Raw genomic sequence first — 17,626 nt, forward strand, 5'->3', positions numbered from 1 at the left:
AAAAGTAACATGTGGGAAAAAACCAATAGAATGATATAATATGATCACAACCCATCTTGTTTGGAAAGATAGATAAATCTAAGTCATCTAGAAAAATAATCAAATATCTTTGCAAATAAATATTAATCCATACAAATTTCTCCTCGTCTTGTTACAAAAAATGACAAAGACAAATAAATAAGGCAAGAAAAACCAATATATCCAAAAATACAAAAAATAAATAAATAAATACAAAGGAAGTTAATTCACATACTTATAACTTACAAAATAACATTGGAACTCAATATATTAAACTAATTATAAATAATTTGAGTAATCTTACCAAAAAAAAAAAAAAAAAAACTCAAATCATGTAAATTCTTCATAAAATTCTTAAGAAAATCAAGTTAATCTTAATTAGGACTCTAAAAATTTTCAAGTACAAATAAGATATAATAAGAGTAAAATCCTCTTTTGTGCTCTGTTCTTCTTTGCTCTTCCAAAGCTCTTCTAGACATCTTCAACCAAAGCTTTTCCAAACATCTTCAACCAAAGTTCTTTCAGACATCTTCAACCAAAGCTTTGATACCACCTATTATGCTAGTGGAAGTATTAATTTAAATGTATTAAAGGAAGAACACATGAATAAAGCAAACCACACACAAAGGTACATGAGGTTTAACGTGGTTCAACCAATCATGCCTACCTCCATAGATGAAAGAGAACATTCCATCATATAATAGAAAATATTACAAATGACATAAATAGATACAATTATTAAGTCCTAAAACATCCCACTTTTCCTCACTCTTTATATCTTCACCCTAAATCATGAGCCTTTTTGCTCCACCAAGTGTCTGTCATGCTGGGAACTTTGGATCTCTTTGTTCCCAAGCCCTAGATCGTATAGATGCATGAAAACTACCCTAGGTCTTTAGATCTTATGCAATGAAAGCAAAAAATAAATTTTTTAACATTCTAGGATCCAAAGAAAAGTCATTAAAAAAATTTACCTTTGATTTGGACGTTCCCAAATCAATTATACTTGGTGAAGGTGAAGCCTGAACAGTCCTGAAGGTCTCATACACCTAAGATCTTCCACTTAATGACTTGACCACGATCTTGGCACTCCAAAGTATGAGCTTTGGAATGGAGGAATCTTAGGCTTTCTCTTTGGAGATGGAAGACAGCTCTCACACCAAAAGTTATAGAAACCCTAACCTCGAAGAGGGTATTTATAGGGTTCCTTTATTAGGCTTATGTGACTTGAGTCCAAGGCTTAGATCACTTAATCTAGCCTAAACAAGTCCTCATTTATTAATTAACCACATAAAGTCATCTAATTAATCAATTAGCCCAACCTAGAGAACATATTAACTATCCCCTATGCAACCTTGCATAATTACCAAAACATCCTTATGCACAAGAGTGAGCCTAAAGTCGATTCAATCCTCATAAATTGCATCATCATGGTATATGAGCTCAGAGTTGGGACTATTGGGACCCATAGGAGTACTGACTCCCTTAGAATCCAATTACGAACTTGATTCAACATTCTACTAAAAAATATCAACTACATTCCAATACCCTATGTAAATAACAACAAAACGAAGCTTGGTTTCGTGATCTACTATCCACTGCATGTAGACTCCCTATGAGCTGGTGTCCATAATCTAACAAAGTAGTATTATCACCTATCAAGATTACCTCTTTAATCCTTAAGTTATAGATCTCATTTATTATGTGATTAATTAACATACTCTAACTCTAAGGAGCATATGTCAAATTTCCACTAAAGAAAATGTTATGGTCATAGTCTTCTAGATCACATGTCCGTTGAATCACCCAAAGAGACACACTGTCTCAATCCCATGAGATACCATGGTGCTTCTCTTGAGAATACCTATTGTCACCAGTTTTCATCAATAATGACTCAATTTATAGGGATATATGACCACCTTAGGGTCTCACCCATAGGTTTAAACCTTTTATTGACTTTGAGACAAACTCAATACCCTTTCAAGGCTAAGAATCCATGCAGTATTGTAGTTTGATGACTCATGAGAATTGATAGCCTTATGTCATAATTTACTATAAGTCCTATCCAATGTACATTACATATATTAGTACACTCACCATAGGAAAACTATACCGACAATAAAAATAAGTCATCCCTCCAATTATGAGGTATTGCACTACAGTCTCAAATAGATTGCCCAAATCCATAAATCAATTGTGGGCAACTCATTACTTTGTAAGGAACCCACGACTTGAATTTTCTATACAACTTCTAAATCACACAAGTCATGTACAATGTAAGTGATGTGAGACCTGTATTCTCAAATAATTTATTAATGCAAATGGGATAGAGAAAAACCAAGAAACATAAACATATTAAAATTATAAATGTATCTCAAACTGTTACATCATATCATGTTTTCTAGGGCTCAATCCCAGCATCTCACTCTTCCTCACATCTACACCTTGGTGAGCCCTCTTCCTCCATCAGGTGTCTGTTGCTTTTCCTCACATCTCTATTCACCACCTATGGTCATCACAAGTCTATCTCTCTCCCATAATTTTTTCCTTTCATGACCTAAAATGTTTATAAAGATATTCCTATTAGTTTTCCTTATTCTATAAGAAATCTAATTACAATCATTTATAAACTTAGGAAATATTCTATATAATATCACTTTTATCAAAAGAAATATATTCCAATTAGAAATTCAAGACATATCCAAACATGGTTTTTAAGTTTCTACTTGTTTTTCTAATTATTTTTTATGATGGGGTTGTTGAAATCGGAGGAAACTAAAATGTAGTACATTGTTATATGAGGGTTAGATGGGTTTTGAATTTTGATGATATTGAGATATTGCCGCACATGCGTACTATAAAGTATTGAGATATTGCATGGAAGGCGAGATATTGCATGGAAGGCACGAAGACAGCCTTTCAATGCTGCTACTCATCAATTCTTGGAGGGTCAACTCAATTAAAGGGCGATAGCTGCACATACTAACATTTTCCATGAAAGGACAATGTTTGAACTTTCTACTCATCTTGCCACACATGCGTATGAAAAAGTATTGAGATATTGCATGGAAGGCACGAAGACAACCTTTCAATGCTGCTACTCATCAATTCCTGGAGGGCCAACTCAATTAAAGGGCAATAGATGCACATCCTAACATTTTCCATGAAAGGACAATGTTTGAACTTTCTACTCATCTTGCTGCACATGCATACAAAAAAGTATTGAGATATTGCATGGAAGGCACGAAGACAGCCTTTCAATGCTGCTACTCATCAATTCCCGGAGGACCAACTCAATTACAGGGTGATAGCTGCACATCCTATCATTTTCCATGGTATCACCATAATGAGAGTCCATTTGAGCATGATGGTAGAAAGTGCTTTAACCTTTTTAATGCTTGAAATTTTTTGGTAAAAGATTTATTTTCAAGTACTAGAAAAGTTTAAAACGTTTTAAAAATTACTTTTAAACAAGTTGAAAGAGTTTATTCTAAGTGATTCTAGGAATCCCTTTTAAACTTCCCAACATTTGAAATTTTTTAGCAAAATAGTTGTAACCTTTCCAACCTTCCGTTTGGTAGGAAGCACTGGCAGTGTTTATTAGTATCAGTAATAATCACTAGACCAAGTCATCGGCGGTAGACCAAGTCATCCGTCTTGGTTGGAAGCGCTTTTAACACCTAGTCATCGGCTGTAGACTTACATCTTCTGGACCAACATACTAACAATGATTAGGCCAAGGTGCTGATCCAAATCCATGGAAGAGAAGCAAGAAAGGAGGAACGTTGGAGAGATAGAACTAGAAGGCGGCCAACCAAGCAGGAACAGTGGCCAAACTGGCCGTGAGCCTGAGGAGCATAGGATTGACATTGATAAAATCTGGACCGAGTCTCTCAAAAAGGCACGAGAAATCACTCAATCTCAAAGTCAATGTCCAAGAATACCTCAGATGCTGAGGGGGACCAAGGATTTCAAGAAATTCTACGAACCGAGGGTCATTTCATTCGGTCCTTACCACCATGGCAAGCCCGACCTTCACCCAGGGGAAATGATCAAGCCTCTATATGCCCAAAAGTTCTTGGATGATAGTAAGAAGGACATCGTAGTCTCCTTCTTGGGTGATGTAGAGCTTCAAAAACGCCTTGTGGCGCTGCAACGCATCCTCATTGGCACTTTCTAAATCAGTCTCGGTCTTTTGATAATCCTCGCCCTCCATTCTCATGAAAGAGTCGGTAAGATCATTGGAGGCTGAAAAGATGGAGACGTTACAGGTTTGGAGTGCCTGCTTAAGATTGGGTTCGCGGGTATTTCGGACCTGCGGGTCAGCTACTTCATGCCCATGCGTTGCTTCGCTCATCATGCAGAATAGTATCTCACTGGTGCTTCTATTGGGGTCGGAATTCACGCAGCTAACGCACACGTCTGGGTGTGGGGTTTGCCCACAATCTTTCTCCACTTGGGATTTGTCGTCTGCATGGAAGCCATCTTGAGTTGCAAGCATCCAATTTCACGCTTTGACATCTCTCTATCAACTTTTCTCTCACATCCTCTTCCTCTTCTTCACTGTTGCTGTCTGTTCGGTCTCTCTTCTAGTATCTCTTTTGGTTTATAGTGAGGGTTTTCTTTCAGGCTTTACTCAACTGAACTTGAGACCCACTGTACTGAAGCTTGTTGATGACCGAGATGTGTAATCCCACCAAAGGTATGTGATTCATGGATAGTCCTGATTGTGAAGGTGGGAACACCTGGAAGTTTTGCACAATGAATTCGCCAAGGGCATCCATCACTTGCACATTTGGCAGTGGAACGAGTCTTGTCTGATTTAACTGTCTGTATCTCAAAATGAAAAGCAATGGCAGTGTCTCTCAATGCCCTCCTACAGCTCTATACATCAGAAAATTCCAGAGGTATCCACAATACTGATTTCCCCACTCTGGCTTGCAGTTAGCTCTATGTTCTCATCAAGATCATGGTTCTCTACAAGCGCTAATTCATGATTCTCGGACAAACTCAATGCATGATTCTGAACAGTAAGACCCAACTCATTATCATGGTTATCAACATCATTATGGTGTTGATCAACATCAAGATCATGATTCTGGGACATGTCTAATCCATTCTCATCCACACGATCAAACCCATTCTCATGATTGTGGTGGCCATGAGCATGCCGGAGAGCCATTTCATGTTCATGGTTCTGGCCAAGGGCTAGTTCTGATTCGTCCCTAGCAGCGGCAGTGGCAACGGCACCATTTGATTCGAGGTTCGATCCCCGGCAACGGCGCCATTTGATTCGTGCCCAATTGGTGTCTCAACTGATTCGTGTCCAGCTGGTGCTCCTTGATTGAGGGATTAATCAACAAAATTTATAACCTATAACACCATATACTAGGGTAGCAAAGACAAAGCTACTATAGTATAGTGGCTCTAGGATCGTTCACTGGGATGGGTTTTCACTTCACAATTGATATTAATTCAAAGATGAATTGGTGCCTTTTCATTTCAAGGTTAGCTTTAAAAGAAAACATAAACTTGTTTAAATGGAAAAGGATTGGTTTTAAGCTAACCAAAAATAGTAACTGATTTTACTTACAAAGAAAAGTGTTTCTTGGAGTTCAGATCACTAGGCTCGGATTCCTCATACAAAAAGGGAGTTCCGGTCACTTGTTTCTTTTCCTCGCATTAGAGAATTAACATATAGTCAATTCTCTAACCGGTGCTATACAGATGCTTCCCATTAATGGGTTCAAACACTAAATCCCTCTCACTGATGCAACTTGCAATGGTTCATGCCTCTCACGAGCACTTACCATTCAAGATGATCTTTAACCTTGGATTACCCGTCAAAAGCTCGCAAGAGATAACTAATGGATGTCTCCTTGGAGTCCAAAAGCTTACCAAGTGTTGGCTATTCTAGAAAATCCTACCTTCAAACCACCTCCCAAAGGCTCGCAAGGGGTAAACTAGTGCATCTCCATGGTTGGAAATCACTTGCCTTACCAAGTGTTGGCCCAGGTGAATTAAAGGCGTTTTAAGTTAACTAAAAAGATAAAAACCATTAACGGGTCACACTTTCTCTTCATTAAAAACTAAAACAACAAAACTTCCAAATTATGCATGTGGAAACTTACCCGGCTTTCCTCACTCCAAGAGACAAAAGGCTTAGCCTCTCATCCTCTGAGGAAAAATCCTCAGAGTTTGGTTGGCTAGAAATAAAAAGAAATGAAAAATGAAAGAGAAGGAAAAACAGAGCAAGGCTCTGTATATTCTATATATTGATCGATATTACATATATGGTCCTCATTACATTGGATGCAAGGGTATATATAGAGACGTATTTCCAACCTTCCAAGCTAAGAAATCTTATGGTTGGTGGATTACAAGGAGAAGAATGGAAATTTATACAAAAATATCTGAAGAAAAATATCCAAAAGAGTCGGTGGAAAATATCGGGAAGCATTAAGGACTATTTCGCAGGTGAAAATGGTGTCTGCGAGATTTCGCAAACACCCAAGAGGGCTGCGAAATATTTTCGCATCAACAAGTTAAACTCGCAGGGCTGCAAAATTGGCTTCCACCTTGAGGTTCTCAACGTTCCAGCTTGCGGCATGTATCGGGTGGCTTCAGGAGGAATTCCATAGCACTGTACAAAAAGGCTGCGAAATTCTCGCAACAAAAGGCTGATTTCGCAACACTTTGGAGTGATCTGCTTTCAATGGCTGTAACTTCTTTGTTTCAACTCCGAATCACGCACCGTTTGAAGCATTGGATTCTTGACTTCCTGAGCTTTGAAATGGTATATAGAATGTAGAAAATGGACTTCGGGAAGTGCTCCAAAAGTGCACATGAAGACTGCAGCTGCTTGTCCTCTGTTTTCTTCACTCTGTTTTCCTCTTCTCCTTGCTTCTCTCCTTGCATACTTTGAACGACTTTGGCAAAGGGCTATGGAGCTCCAAAGCTTGGTTCTTCATGAATTTGAGCTTCCAAAAGCTTTGCCATGGATTCCAAATAACTCTCCTCAATCTTGGATTGTTTTGGTGATCAAATTACTAACAAAAACACCAAAACTTGCATAAAGTGATTAGAATTGATTGCAAGGGTCCTTAACATGTTAATTGGGTTAAAAGGCAATAACTACTACTCAAAAGTGTTTAAAAGAGTTAATTACAAGCTATCAAAATAGCACTTTTTGAGTAGTAATCACTCCCCCCAACCGACATATTGCTAGTCCCTTAGCAATGAAGGAGATAAAAACTAAGTAACTATAATAATATACATAAAAGGGATCATGCAAATCACTCCAAAAAATGATATGAGTGGCATGATGGACATCCATGGATCAATAAAGATGTGAAACTCAACCTATAATAAGAGTTGTCAAAGCATTCACTTGATCATAGAGTACAAAGAATGGATATTATGCAAGTTTAAGCATCAAAAGAATTTCCACTCTCAATAGATCCAAATCAAATTCTTCCACTAAAAGCTAAGTGTTAATGTGATTAGCTTCCGAGTATAGTATGGATAACTATCATCTCCCCCCAACCTAAGTCTTTCTTTAAGCTTAGCAAAATTAACCATCTCTTGATAGGCTAGGAACGCACCTCTTATTCACAATTCTTTTCACTTACTAAACTTAACCAATTCACCCATGTAACAAACAGAGGATCGGTGACTCCCAACCAATAAAGGCTTAGGGCACCAGGCTTTAAAGGCTTTCGCCACCCCTTCGGACCATGCTCAGGTTTCAAGGCAGGTAAAGAAGTTTATTCTATTTTTTTTATTTTTTTTTTTCTTTTTCTTTTTCTTTCAAAGACTCATTGGTCTTTATGAGGTGTCCTAACACTATTAAAGAGAGGTTAAGGGTGTCAAATTATGATTTCTCAAGCTTAGAGGGTGAGATAGTTTCACATCTTATAACCGGAATCTAATGTATGTGTGTGCGAATAGCTTAAGGTGGAAGAGATAAGTTTGCATGCAATGAGAGTTTCAACAATTCATCAACTTTTAGAAGAGCATAATACAAACTCTAAGACTCATGTAATCAAGTTGAAACTCGACTTCTCTCATTTAATTTTGAGAGTTAATCCTTAATATCCATGGAGTTTAAAGCAAAAAATTTAAAAATTAAGCAAAAAGCAACTAAATTAGCAAAATAACTTAGCATTATTAACAATACTTACTTCCTCAACTCTCCCCCCAACCAAGCTGAACATTGTCCTCAATGTGACAAAAGCGATTAAAAAATAGGGAGGAAGTGGTACCTCATGAGTGACATGAAGTCTGAGTTGTATAGGAGAAACCACATGTTTCAAAGAAAACATAAGAGTTAGTGAGTAGAGGAAATAGAAAAATGCCAAGTTTAAACAAGAATTGATGTCTATGTATGATGTATCATCAGTAATACATCCAATCCCAAAATGTAAGACATCAAAGCATGGAATTATCTATACTAATATAATATGTAAAGACAAAAAATAAAGAGATGATCAAGTAATGGTAAGGTCCTGTGGAACTGATGTGTCTGTGGTGGCCTCTTGAATAGGTTGGATCAGGACTTTGGCCTCTGTTCTGGTAGTCTCCTTAGATGGCATAGTCTCCTCAACTGGAGCTCTCAGCTGGAGCTATGAGATTTGATGGTTTAAGGAGGTAAGAAATGGAGTGAGAGGCTTGGTGTGTGTGATCCCAGGGTGTGCAGGGCTCTCCTCTTCGGATGCATGATTGCAGGGCTCTATTGGCATTTTAGCAACTTCCCTTGGCTTTGCAAAGTGTTTTTGCAAACCTTCCTCCATTTTGCAAGTCAATTTTGCAATTTGAAGGCCATTTCGATGCTTGGAGGTGATTTCGCAGGAAATGGGCAATTTCGCAGCCCATTTTTGAAGCTTGGAGCATTTTCGTAGCAGGGGGTGGATTTCGTAAAGGAAGGGAATTCTCGCAGCCCATTTCTCAGCTTAAAAGTGATTTCGCAGCTCAAAGGTGATTTTTCAGCCATATCGCAACTTCGAAATGAGGGGAACTGTGCTGTAAATGGCACTCGTGTGCCAAAAAGTGGTTTCGCAGCTCTGAAACACCCTTCCAAATGGCGTCTCGGCTGCGAAATTCCCGTTCAGCTTTGCGCGCTTGCCTTCAAACGACCATAACTTCTTCATTTCAAATCCAAATCGAGTACCGTTTGAAGCTATGGACTCCTGACTTCCCAAGCTTTGAAACGAGATATCATATACATAATTTGAGCTCCAGGAAGTGCTTCAAAAATGTGTCCAACAGTAGCGAAATTGAGGTGCGACATTTCCGCTCATGGTTTGCACAGTCATCTTCAAACGGCCATAACTTTTCCATTTCAAATCCAAATCAAGTAACGTTTGAAGCTATGGACTCGTGACTTCCCAAGCTTTCAAATGAGATATTGCATGCATAATTTGAACTTCGGGAAGTGATCGAGATGTGTCCAACAATTGCCGAAATGGGGGTGCGGCTGTGAAATTGGGATTTTTCACGTTTTGGAACTTCGCAGCCATTTCGCAGCTGCGAAATGGGGGTCACTGTGCTGCGAAATGGCACTCGTGTGCCAAAACCGGCTTCGCAATTGCGAAATACCCTGCGGAATGGGACTTTTGGTGCGAAATCAAGCTTTACCACTTCGCAATGCGTTTCGCAGCTGCCAAATGGATGCTACTGTACTGCGAAGTGGCACTCGTGTGCCAAATTCACTTTCGCAGCTGCGAAATACCCTGCCAAATGGAGCTTTCCCTGCGAAATGGAGGATTTCATGCTTTGGTGGTTCGCAGCCGCTTTCGCAGCTGCGAAATGGGGGCTCCTGTGCTGCGAAGTGGCACTCGTGTGCCAAAATTGGTTTCGCAGCTGCGAAAATTTTCGCAGAGAGGGCAATTGGGCTGCGAACTGGTTTTGCAGCAAAGTGTCGATTTCGCAGAGGCTGCGAAATCTCGCAGACCCCTGTTTTTCCCCTGTTTCTCCCCTGTTTTCGCTCCGTTTGACTCCGATTTTGCTCCGATTTTGCTCCGATTTTTTTTCCTTCAATTTCTTTGCAATTCCTCTTGATTTTGATCAACCAAAAACCTATATTACATCAAAACAAACAGAATTAAAGCATTGAAATCAAAATTAAAGCATTGAAATCAAAATTAAAACAACTAAAAAAAACAAAACAAAAGGATATGGACTAGCTAGTCTTTAAAAAGACTAAGTCCATCAAAAAATTTGCTCCTGATTTAGCTTGCCCGGATCCCATATGAAGCTTGCATCCCTCACTTGGGGCTTTCTCTGTATGATTTTCTCATACAAAGCTTGGAGAAAAGGTGGACGCATGTATTTCTTCATCAATTCTTCCTTGATGACTATCCTCTGTGGTTCTTCATCTATATCAAAATCATAGTCATCTTTCTCTATACTTTTCCCCTTTTTCTTTCCTTTGATTTCCTCCCTCTTTTCTTTCTCTGTTTCACTCTCTACCTTATGCTCTAGCTTGCATGTGGGCAGATCAACCTCTTTACCACTCCTCAGAGTGATCACTTCTTCAATTTCCTTCACCATTAAAGATTCTCCCTCTTGAGCCTCCACTTCATGGATACTCATGGAATTTTGATAAGGTTGAGAAGGAGAGTTTTCTTTCTCTTGCACTGTGTTGAGGTTGGCTAACCTTGAGATTGAATCTTGGAGAATATCTAACTTTTGGGCCATATCATTTTGCATTTCATCCATCCTTTTATTCAACATACTCTCCATTCTATCAATTCTTTGATCGACTCGAGCATTGGTGGCTTCTTGCTTTCCAATAAAATCTCCCATTACCTTGCTGAGATTAGCCATAGCTTGTTCAAGGCTTGAGGCTTGCGGCAGTGCTTGAACATGTTGCTTGTACTGAGGCGGCTGTGGTTTCCAAGAGAAATTTGGATGGTCCCTCCAATTGGAATTGTAGGTGTTGTAATCACCAAACATTTCCCTCTCGGCTGGAATGATAGGACACTCATCCACCAAGTGCTCATAAGATAGACAAATGGCACAAGGCATAGCTTGCAATGGTGTTTGAGAAATGGCTTGCACTGGTTGCATCTGGTTCATTTCTAGCTCATCCAATCTCCTTTCCATAGCTGCAATCTCTGCCTTCATGTCCATGCCGTCATTCAAAATATACATCTCACCCTTAGCTTTAGGTTGAGACGATATTCTTCCCATATCTTCAGCATTTGGTTCACCCCATTCTCTTGAGACTTCAACCACATAACTCATGAAGTTCATGGCTTCCTCTGCTATGGTATTCAATATGGCATGCACAACTAGCAATTTGTGAATTCAAAACAGAGAAAACAAAAGAAAACAAAAGAAAAACAATTCAAAGAAAGAAAATTAAGGTAAACTAAAAACTAAATAAAAGGTATACTAAAATATGAACAATAAAGAAATAAAAAGAGTTAGTAAAAGGAAAAGAAAAGTCACCAAACTTGTGATGAAGATCACAAGTACTCTTAAAAGATCATATCACTGCAAAGTGGCACCATCCCCGGCAACGGCGCCATTTGATTCGTCCCTAGCAGCGGCAGTGGCAACGGCACCATTTGATTCGAGGTTCGATCCCCGGCAACGGCGCCATTTGATTCGTGCCCAATTGGTGTCTCAGCTGATTCGTGTCCAGCTGGTGCTCCTTGATTGAGGGATTAATCAACAAAATTTATAACCTATAACACCATATACTAGGGTAGCAAAGACAAAGCTACTATAGTATAGTGGCTCTAGGATCGTTCACTGGGATGGGTTTTCACTTCACAATTGATATTAATTCAAAGATGAATTGGTGCCTTTTCATTTCAAGGTTAGCTTTAAAAGAAAACATAAACTTGTTTAAATGGAAAAGGATTGGTTTTAAGCTAACCAAAAATAGTAACTGATTTTACTTACAAAGAAAAGTGTTTCTTGGAGTTCAGATCACTAGGCTCGGATTCCTCATACAAAAAGGGAGTTCCGGTCACTTGTTTCTTTTCCTCGCATTAGAGAATTAACATATAGTCAATTCTCTAACCGGTGCTGTACAGATGCTTCCCATTAATGGGTTCAAACACTAAATCCCTCTCACTGATGCAACTTGCAATGGTTCATGCCTCTCACGAGCACTTACCATTCAAGATGATCTTTAACCTTGGATTACCCGTCAAAAGCTCGCAAGAGATAACTAATGGATGTCTCCTTGGAGTCCAAAAGCTTACCAAGTGTTGGCTATTCTAGAAAATCCTACCTTCAAACCACCTCCCAAAGGCTCGCAAGGGGTAAACTAGTGCATCTCCATGGTTGGAAATCACTTGCCTTACCAAGTGTTGGCCCAGGTGAATTAAAGGCGTTTTAAGTTAACTAAAAAGATAAAAACCATTAACGGGTCACACTTTCTCTTCATTAAAAACTAAAACAACAAAACTTCCAAATTATGCATGTGGAAACTTACCCGGCTTTCCTCACTCCAAGAGACAAAAGGCTTAGCCTCTCATCCTCTGAGGAAAAATCCTCAGAGTTTGGTTGGCTAGAAATAAAAAGAAATGAAAAATGAAAGAGAAGGAAAAACAGAGCAAGGCTCTGTATATTCTATATATTGATCGATATTACATATATGGTCCTCATTACATTGGATGCAAGGGTATATATAGAGACGTATTTCCAACCTTCCAAGCTAAGAAATCTTATGGTTGGTGGATTACAAGGAGAAGAATGGAAATTTATACAAAAATATCTGAAGAAAAATATCCAAAAGAGTCGGTGGAAAATATCGGGAAGCATTAAGGACTATTTCGCAGGTGAAAATGGTGTCTGCGAGATTTCGCAAACACCCAAGAGGGCTGCGAAATATTTTCGCATCAACAAGTTAAACTCGCAGGGCTGCAAAATTGGCTTCCACCTTGAGGTTCTCAACGTTCCAGCTTGCGGCATGTATCGGGTGGCTTCAGGAGGAATTCCATAGCACTGTACAAAAAGGCTGCGAAATTCTCGCAACAAAAGGCTGATTTCGCAACACTTTGGAGTGATCTGCTTTCAATGGCTGTAACTTCTTTGTTTCAACTCCGAATCACGCACCGTTTGAAGCATTGGATTCTTGACTTCCTGAGCTTTGAAATGGTATATAGAATGTAGAAAATGGACTTCGGGAAGTGCTCCAAAAGTGCACATGAAGACTGCAGCTGCTTGTCCTCTGTTTTCTTCACTCTGTTTTCCTCTTCTCCTTGCTTCTCTCCTTGCATACTTTGAACGACTTTGGCAAAGGGCTATGGAGCTCCAAAGCTTGGTTCTTCATGAATTTGAGCTTCCAAAAGCTTTGCCATGGATTCCAAATAACTCTCCTCAATCTTGGATTGTTTTGGTGATCAAATTACTAACAAAAACACCAAAACTTGCATAAAGTGATTAGAATTGATTGCAAGGGTCCTTAACATGTTAATTGGGTTAAAAGGCAATAACTACTACTCAAAAGTGTTTAAAAGAGTTAATTACAAGCTATCAAAATAGCACTTTTTGAGTAGTAATCAAGTTCATCATCATAGGCATGTCCCAAAACCAATTCATGACCGAGAACCAAATGGTGATTATGCCTGAGTCCCAGTGGTTGGTTGTGGCCAAGCGATAAATCATGATCATTCCTAAGAAGCAAGTCATTGTTCGCCATGACTTCTCCCCAATTGAAGAACTTCCCAGCAAATATATGCACAAAAGCAGTGCCCTCTTGGAAGATGGAAATCCATCTGATGATTCAAGGTTTACTGCAGTAGTAGGACTGACATGATTATTTGCGACCGCATCCTTAGCTTGGTAGTTGAAATAACCCCCCTGAAACATTTTTCATTGCCTCGCCTTTATTTCTATCAACTTTCTCATCGATGATCATAAGATCAGAAGAATCTTCATCGATGCCGACATCAATTATTTCATGGTGATTAACCTCTTTCTGCTTGAGCCTCTTTTTCTATTTTTGCTCTTCTTGCCTATACGTGGTCCACCCCATTTTTTAGAAAAATAAAAATCTTCTTTCCATCCTCCCTTCAACCATGATCGGTTTTCCTTTCTTTAACAATATAAATCTCCTTTTCATCCTCCATTCAGCCGTGATCTGCTTTCCTTTCTTTAACAATATAAATCTCCTTTTCATGTTGCATAGATACAGCCGTGTACATCAAGGATCTTCTCCAATGTGTGCATTCGAATCTCATGCCAAAATAAAATAAGAAATAAAATCAATAAAGGTCATGAAATTGAAAATTAAAACTAATTAAAATTATGCAATTAAAAACATTATGTCTATCATAGGTATACAAAAATAATTAAGACATCAGTTTACGGAATTAATCATCAATCTCATGCAATATTCTATAAAATAAATAAATAAAAGCAAATAACTAACCAAATAATAATAAATAAATAAGTAAATAAATAAAATAAATAGAAATAAGACATCAAATACATGCCAGCGTTAAAAATGCAAATCATGCAAATTATGCAAGTCACGTAGGAATTACCTAAAAGGTAACATAGGCGGGTCAGGATGTCTAAGTAGACCTAAAGTGAGTGTGTGTAGGCTAGAAGGTGCCTAAGTGGGTCTAAGCGGGTCAAGGTGAATCTAAGTGGGCCTAGGATGGTGCTTAATGGGCCAAGTGTATTTAAAAACTATCCTAAAAATGAATGAAAAACCTAAGTCTAAATTAGGGCTGCCAAGGGTCACAATAAGGGGTCAGATAATCCCTCAACCAAAGTCTCCGAGGTGACTCAAAAAAATGTAAGTAGTATGAGTAGCTATGGACCACCAAGGAACTACTGTGGAGCACTGGAAGTGAACTTAAAGACATGTGCTAAAGGGACAAAATTGAGGGTCTACAGTAGTATATAAAAATAATTCAGTGATTTTAAATTTATTTTTCTTCATTTGTTTTTTTTTCTACTTTTCTTCTTTATTTTCTTTTCCTTGTGTTTTCCTTCAAACTTTTCAATAACTGAACATAACCTAAATAACCTACTAATTTGTTTTTTTTCTTTTACTTAAATCTAAATAAAATTTAATGTAACTTAATTATAAATACAACTTAATAGTATTAAGTATTAAGTATTAAATCATTTATTTTTTATTAGTATTAAGCATTAATAATGTGAGAGTTGTGTTGAGGTTGTATTTTGGTTATTTTTAAAAAGTTATTTTTAATATTAAGAAAAAAATAAAATATTTTGACTTTTTCTATTCAGTCAAAAAAACTTAAAAATAAATAATAACTAAAAAAAAAGTTAAAAATGAATTATCTAAAATTTGAAAACAAACTGCATTCAACATTAAATGAAAAAGAAAAAACAAACACCAAGTAACATTTTTGATTCGAAATGATTACTAAAGGTCACTGTTGTTGTTATTCATGGTTTTCCATGATAAAAAGCTTGTAAAAAAACTAAAACTCAAGAACCATATGTTCTACATCTTTTTTTTTTCGAAAAAAGAGTTATTGTTGTAGATTCAAGATATCATCATGGACCGTGTTGTAAGAAAATCATGTGTTGTGAGAAAAACGATTTCAATAAAGCCAAAGGAGAAAGAAGTGCAACATTTTGATGATAATGAAAACACACCACAAGAGCAACAATATTGTTTGGCCAGAGATAGAACAATGAGGCAAATTAAACCACCATAGAGGTATTCTTGTGTAGATTTGGTTGCTTATGCATTTAGTGTGGCACAAAAAACTTTGAAAAGGAGGAGCCTCAAACTTATCATGAAGCCATCACTAATAGAGAGTCTACACAATGGATTATTACTATGAATGAGGAGATTGAATCTCTTCAAAAGAACCTTACTTGGCAACTAGTTGAGAAGCCTAAAAATCAAAAGATTGTTTGTTGCAAATGGGTCTTCAAAAGAGATGAAGGAATTTCAAGAGTAAGGATGCTAGGTTTAAAGCACACTTAATGTCAACAAGTTACACACAAAACAAAGGGGTGAACTTCAATGAAGTGTTTTCTCCAGTTGTGAAGCATAGCACAATTAGGGTGTTGTGTGCTATGGTTGCTCTATTTAATTGAGAGTTAGAGCAACTTGATGTCAAGACTGCTTTTCTACATAGTAAGTTGAGATAACAGATTTTATGCATCAACCCGAGGGAATCATTATTTTAGAATAGGAAGATCATGTTTGTTTGATGAAGAAATCTCTTTATGGTTTGAAGCATTCTCTTAGACAATGGTATAAAAGGTTTGATACTTTTATTATTGGTAATGGCTACCATAGGAGTGAGTATGATAATTATGTTTATCACAAGGAATTGTTTGATGGTTCTGTCATTTATTTATTGTTATACGTTGATGACATGTTTAATTGCTTGCAAGAACATGTTTGAGATCAACAAGTTGAAAACTCAACTTCAAGGAGAGTTTGAAATGAAGACCTTGGAGCTACGAAGAAAATGTTAGGTATGGAGATTCGTAGAGACCGAGAAACAGGGAAATTGTACTTATAAAAAAAATTACATTAAGAAAGTGTTGGAAAGCTTTGGAATGCAAGGGTCAAAACCAATGAATACTCCATTAGCAACTCACTTCAAACATTCAAGTGCTTTATCACCATAAATTGAAGAAGAAAAGGAGCACATGTCATAGGTTCCTTATGCTAGTGCAATTGGGAGCATTATATATGTCATGTTTTGCACTATGCCAAACATTTTTTATGCAGTTACTGTGGTGAGTAGATATATGGATCATCTTGGAAAGATCCATTGGCAAACAGTGAATGAATACTTTGATACTTGAGAGGAACATCACACGTTGGCTTAGTATATGATAAAAGTAGTAACATCTTTGAGGAAATTATTGATTTTGTTGATTATGATTAGTCTAAAGATTTAAATAGAAGAAGAGCTCTAACAAAGTATGTATTCACTTTATGTGGTAGTGTTATTAGTTGAAAAGCAACTTTACAATTTATAGTTGTTTTATCAACCACTAAAGTAGAACACATGGCAGCCACATAAGCAGTGAAATTAAGAAGCTAATTTGTCTTAAGCGTTTGTTGGCGATTTAAGCTTACAATAAGGGTTGACAGTTGTGTATTGTGATAGTCAAAGTGTCATACATTTAACTAAAAATCAAATGTTCCATGAGAGGGGCAAACATATTGATGTTAGAATGCATTTCATTAGGAATATGATCATACAGTGTGCTATTATAGTGAAAAAAAATCCTTACAATGAACAATCCCACATATATGATGACTAAGTTTGTTTCTACAATTAAGTTCACATATTGCTTGGACTTAATTAGTGTTAATAGTATCTGAAGGACCCTTTGGGGTTTGGAAGCAAAGTAATATGGAAGACTTTCGAGTTTGTTTGAATCTTAGGAATTTGAGCCAAGGTGGAAATTAATAGAAAATGTCTCAGATTCTATTTATGAGTTAATTGAAAAGTTATAGAGAGTTTCCTAATAGAAAATATTCTTGTAAGTGGGTTTCCTATCATTATAAAGGAAATATTCTTTTAGGAAAAGACATCTTTGACAATTGTACACTTAGTTACTTATATGGAATTTTCCTATATAATTAGAAAAATATACATAGAAAGAGATTTTAACCAAAATAGTGGAAGTT

Source organism: Vitis vinifera, chromosome 14 (assembly GCF_030704535.1).
Source record: "Vitis vinifera cultivar Pinot Noir 40024 chromosome 14, ASM3070453v1".
Lineage (NCBI taxonomy): Eukaryota > Viridiplantae > Streptophyta > Magnoliopsida > Vitales > Vitaceae > Vitis > Vitis vinifera.